Below are 6,630 nucleotides of genomic sequence, written 5' to 3' on the forward strand. Positions count from 1 at the left end.
AACTCCTCTAGGCTTTCCTGCACATCTTGAGACAAAACTACACGCAAACCCTCGTGTTCCAAATCATTAGCAAGGGCCACCTCAAGAGGGTCCCTTTGACACAACATATAAATTTGAGAGACAATTGGTTCAATGATGTCCAAGAAATAACATGAATGTGAATCGCTAGGTTGTTTCATAGCATCATAGATGTTGTACGTGAGTTTCTTCCCATCAAATTCCATAGTGAGGTTCCCATTAGACACATCAATCTTGGTTTTAGAGGTCTTCATAAAAGGCCTCCCCAAAAGGATTGGAGTGGCCCTCGAGTCGGCTTCCATGTCAAGAACATAGAAGTCGGCCGGGAAGGTTAAGTGATCTACCTCTACCAACACATCCTCCACCATTCCCTTTGGGTATATGTTTGAGCGATCCGCAAGTTGGATCACTACATCGGTTTTGTTCAATGGTGGAAGTCCCAAGGTCTCATAGAGGGCATATGGCATAACATTGATTGATGCACCAAGGTCTAACATAGCATGAGTGAAACTTTTGTCCCCAATAGAGCATGGTATGGTGAACATCCCCGGGTCGCCACACTTTTTGGGAAGTGATTTTTTAAATATTGCGGAGACATGTTCACTTACCCGTACTCTTTGGGTTCCCTTCCTTGGGCTTCTCCTAGGTGTACAAAGTTCCTTGAGAAACTTTGCATACCTTGGAACACCTTTCAAAAGATTTAACAAAGGGATGTTTACTTCACACTTCCTAAAAGTTTCATAGAGATCCTCATCTCTTGCGACTTTTTTAGAATGTGTGAGAGCATTAGGAAAAGGTACCTCCACAACATATTCTCTCTCGATCTCCTCAATTTGATCCTTGGTGTTGTTGCTTTCATTCTTTTCTTTGTCATTCCTCAAGGGACTCTTCTCCTCTTCTCCATTAGTTTTAGAGGGTGTCTCTTTCTCTTTTTCAACCACTAGCTCTTCTTCAATTTGTTCTTCAATGTGAATGACCCTCTCATGTGACTTGGCCTTTCTCTTCTTCTTCTGGGGAGATTCTAAGGTTCTCCCCTTTCTCAAAGTCATGGAACTTGCATTTTCCTTTGGTGGAAATGTTGTAGATGGAATCGAGTTAGAGTTCCTTTGATTGTTCTTGGCCATTTCTTGTGCAAGTTGGCCAAGTTGGATCTCAAGGTTCTTCACCCTAGCATCACTTGAAATTTTGTCCGCATCCATCTTGTCAAACCTCTTGGTATTTTCGGCTTGTCCTTTCATGATCATCTTAAACATTTCATTTGTAGACAAATCTTCATTTCCTTGGGAGAAAGAGCCCCCTCCTTGTTGGAAGTTCTTGTGGTTACCTTGGAAATTCCCTTGGTGTCCTTGGTTTCCAAATTGGAAAGATCCTCCCTTAGCTTGTTGATGATTGTTGTTTCTTTGGTAATTGGAGTTTTGTCCTTGCGAGTTGGAGTTCTTCAAGTGGTTGAATTGACCATTTTGGAAGCTCTTGGAAGTATCCCCTCCCCAACTAAGGTTTGGATTGTCCCTTGACCCAATGTTGTAAGTATTGCCGCTCGGATCATACTTATAATACCCTCCCCCATTGGGGTTCCTAGAGTTGTATTGACCGTGCATCATGGCACTCACATTCTCCTTGCTTATTCCTTGCTCTTCCATGATGGGGCAAGTTTCCATTGGGTGTGGCCCTTGACAAAAATTACACTCCACATTAGATCCTTGTGCTCCTCCTTGATTGTTCCCCACTAGTTGAGCAACCATTTTTGTGAGATCATCCACGGTTTTCTCAAGCTTGTGGGTGGAAGAAGAAGGTGTCTCAATGGAGTTAAGAGTCTTTGACCCTCGACTTCTTCCATAGTTCCTTGTGCTAGCGGCCAACCTTTCTATGATCTCATTTACCTCCGCCACGGAATAGTTGTCAACTCCACCACCCGTAGCGGAATTAACCATAATTTGGTATTGTTGTGTAAGACCATCACAAAAGTTGACCAAAAGGTCATCACCACTAAGACCATGGTAAGGACATTGAGCAACTAACTTCTTGAATCTCTCCCAATACTCATACAAGCTCTCACTTGCATCTTGCTCCGGAGAAGTGATGGCTTTCTTTGCATGGTTATGTCTTGAGTCGGGGTAGTATTTCTCAAGAAAAGCCGCTTTCATGTCCTTCCAAGTACGGATTGTACCCGGTTGAAGGTAAAACAACCAATCTTTTGCCACATCTTGTAGTGAAAATGGGAAAGCTCTCAACTTAAATTGATCTTCCGTCACACCATTTGGAATGGCACCTTCACACATCATATGAAATTCGAAAAGATGGCGATTTGGGTCATCTCCCGCATGTCCATGAAAATTTGGGAGGTTGTGAATGAAATAGCCTTTCAATTCAAAGTTGGCATTAGCCCCCATGGGTGGGTAGGCTATGCAAAGAGGTTGAGTGTCATAATTCCTTGCCCGGAGCTCCCTAATAGTTCTAGTATCATTCGCCATTGGAGGGTATTCCATTTCAATCGGATTTACTTCAATAGGTTCTTCTAAAGGTGCTTCTTTTGCTCTATGTTCTCTTTGTGCTCTTTGGTACCAAGGATTAGTAAATAACCACGAATATGCTCCAAAAGCGTCCTCTTCCATGGGGGTTGATTCACCGTGTTGTGGAGAACTAAACATAAACCTTTGCACTACACACACAAGTTAGAACTTCCACTTACTTTCAAAAAGAAAGAGAAGAAAAATAACTAACATGCAATTAACAATCAAGCCTTTAGCTATGTTGCCCTTCCCCGGCAACGGCGCCAAAATTTGGCAAGCCAAATACTAGGTCGCTAAATACTAGAATTAAGCTACCAAATTAACAATTTATAAACCAAACTATACTCTAGATTACTCCAATTGATAAAGCGATATAGTGCAAGTAAGGGTCGATCCCAAGAGAAGGTCTTTTAAGCTAATTACTTGAATTGTAAACTATTGAATACTAATGACAAGTGTATAAACAAACAATGGTTATCAACAATGACAAACAATAGATGAACATAGATAAAGGGGGGGTTTTGAGTTGATTGGTAACATGAAAACAAAGTAAAATTGCAATCCTTTTCTAACAAGCAATATGACAAACACTTGGTGAGTAAGAAAATTCAATATTAAAGAGGACTTGGTGTAACAAGGCTCAACAACTACTTCCTAAGCATAAAGATCCTCTCTTTTCCTTCCCTCAACAATTACTCAACTACTAATGTAAGATAATGACTACTTACTCCTAAGCTAGAGTAGTTGGTCCTACTAATATGGTCACCCAATTGAAAACCACAACAAGGTTTGCATAGAAGAGCATTAAGAACAAAAGCCAAACAAAAGTACCAAGATTAATCCTTTAGGAGGCTTAATCCAACTATCCCAAGGAGCAACATACAAGTTCCACTCACAAAGATACAAACTTTAATCCAACTTCATAAAGATGCAAGCTTGCTACAAGGATTGCAATAGTAAGATGATTAACATGAAAGGTTCATGACTCCTAACATAGTAACATCCAACATAAACAATGAAATCAAGGAAACATGTAATAATTATTGAGGAAAGATTAAGAGGTTCTTACAAACTTAAGGAGAGTAGTGTCTCACCAAATTACACCAAGAAAAAGGTCTAGCCTTCCATAACCATGGATGAATCCAAGAGTTGTGGAAAGATTGACATGAAAATCCAACAAAAACTTACAACTTTTACCCAAATACTAAATATTCTTCTCATACAAGTCTTTTGTGATTTGCTAATAATTAGGAGATTAGATGATAATAGGAGAGTTCAAAACATGGCCTGGTATATATATGGCTGCACTCCTTTCTAGGTTAAAGACCGAGATGGGCCTTCAACTTCCACAAAACACGGTTCTTAAATTTCGCGAGACAGACCAAACCGCAGGCTCCGGCCTGACCGCAGTTCGGCGGAACCGCATGCTCCGGTGTGGACCGCAGGCTGCGGTTGGGGCCTGATGATTTTTCCTCATTTGCTTGTCATCACCTTGATCCCCCTTTGTCTTGGTTCCGTTGGTAAAGGGTTCTAAACGATGAATCTATCCCGTTCCTTTGAGTTTGGGTCGGGACTTTGGAAACTTGTCTCGACCTTGACTTGTTGACCGCTCGGCTTTGACCTTGGTTGACTTTTTAAGTTGACTTCGCGCCTTTGTATCCTATAAATCATAGCCAACTCAAGCAAGCAATCAAACCAAAACTTCCTTATTTCAATGACAAACCACTCCATTTGGCCACTTAGATTACCTAACAACACTTAATTGACTCGACTCTATTTGACGCTATCACATCGACATGAGTTAAGGAGTATTAGTTTTGTCTACTCTTATATTACTTATTTTGTGAGTATTAGTGTGAAAAGGTAGATTATATGAACAAATACTCCAAAGTAATTATAAATACTCAATTTTGTAGTAATAATTCTACATGCCATACGTATCAAATCCACACTTTCTTAACCCAACTTTATATATAGATAAAGATAAGATTATATCACTAAATATAACGAAAATTATATTCAATTGAAAGCATTTTTCACAATAATCGTAATGATTTATGTTTTATATTTTTTTATAAAATATTTTCTATATAAAATTAGAAAAAAAACTGACCATAATTATTTAATGTAGTTTAATAAATACTACATAATATTTATTAAGCCATAGTTAATACTTTGCTGAGATTTATGCAATATTTATTATGTTCATATTTAAGAATTTGTTGTATTTAATGCTTGTAATTAAGGCTGAAACGCCACGTGGCGCATTCACAGTGTTTCAACCCAGTTTTTTATATATATACTAGGTAGTATCCCGCGCTTTGCGCGACCTGTTCTAAAATTTTATGATTATAATTGAAGAAAAATAATATAATTCATATATGACCGTCAATACTTTTTCTTATAAATAATTTTTTCTCAATAATTTTTTTAGGTTTAACTGCAATGTTTTAGAATAAAATACATAACAATTTTAATTAAAATTAATAAGTAATAATTAATTATGCATAATCAACGTTTTATAAATAAATTTGTGACTGGTGAAACATCATATTAATCAAAATAAAATTTATTTGAATAATACAACAATCAACAATAAGTTCTCAAAATATATCATTTCACGATACTTTATATTTCAAATCAATTAATATTTGTTCAAAATGATGTGAATATAATTTTATGCAATTTTTATTTTTTTATGTATAACATGTGACATTTATTTATCAAACATATAGGGTTCAAACTCAATTTATTCAAATGTTTTGGTATCTTGCATGTGATATGTGTCAAACATATCTATGAGAAATTTGCACCTTTTGTTTTTTTTAAACAACTATATATAATGATGTTTAAGAGTTTACCTGTAAATATAATAGGCTGAACTTTCTCAAATATTATATTTTGATGTTTAACTTCAAATTATTTAAAAGGTAATATATAAAATATTTAACAAAAAGTAATACGGAGTATTTGGTTAGTCATAATCAATATTTACTTATACATATTTAATTAAAGATATTAAAGAAAAATGTAACGTGTTTTCTACTTTTTCATGTCGTTTATAATACTATATTACTTAATAATCGTTACTTTTGTTTTGATTATTCAAATGCACTCGCGATTATTATGTACATACACATTCGTACAGATACTCGTTATCACACTATTGAAACTTGTCAAAATAAATCTCATATGTATTCAATTTGTCCAATATAAGTTTTTTCATTCCCACACTATAAAAACTTATCTCTTAGTACTTTTTTAAAGTTGTGTTTTTAATATATACAATGACTCTTCCAAATATATTTTTCTTAATGGATTTAATAGTCTAAGTTTTATAACTTTTTCAAAAAAAAATTTTACGTAAATGTAAAACATTGTGAGACACTCACTTTAATCATCTCTACATATCAAAATAAATATTTCAATAAATATAATGGAAATTATACTCAATTGAAAGCATTTTTCACAACGAACATAATTATTTACATTTTATATTTTTTATCAAAATAAATTTTTAGTAAATTTAGAATTAAATCACCGTAATTATTTAATATAATTTTATAATAAAATTTATTAAACTATAATTAATATTTTGTTGAGATTTATACAACATTTATTATATTTATATTTAATGTTCAAATTGTAATTAATACGTGTATTTAAGGTTGGGTTGACACGTGGCGCATCCACAACGTTTCAACCCGCTTTTTATATATATATATATATATATATATATATATATATATATATATATATATATATATATATATATATATATATATATATATATATATATATATATATATATACTAGGTAGCATCCAGCGCTTTGCGCGGCCTGTTTTAAAATTTTGTTATTATAATTGAAGCAAATCCGTCTTAATTCATATATGACATTTATATTTTACTTATAAATAAAAATAAATTAATTGTTCTCAAATCTTAATTTTTTAGGTTTGACTTCAACGTTTTAAAATAAAATATATTCAATTTTAATTATAGCTAATAAGTGATAGTTAGTTATGCCAGATTAACGTTTTATAAACAATTTTGTGACTAATCAAATATTATTAATTAAAATAAAATTCATTCGAATAATG

Source organism: Silene latifolia, chromosome Y (genome assembly GCF_048544455.1).
Source record: "Silene latifolia isolate original U9 population chromosome Y, ASM4854445v1, whole genome shotgun sequence".
Taxonomy (NCBI): Eukaryota; Viridiplantae; Streptophyta; class Magnoliopsida; order Caryophyllales; family Caryophyllaceae; genus Silene; species Silene latifolia.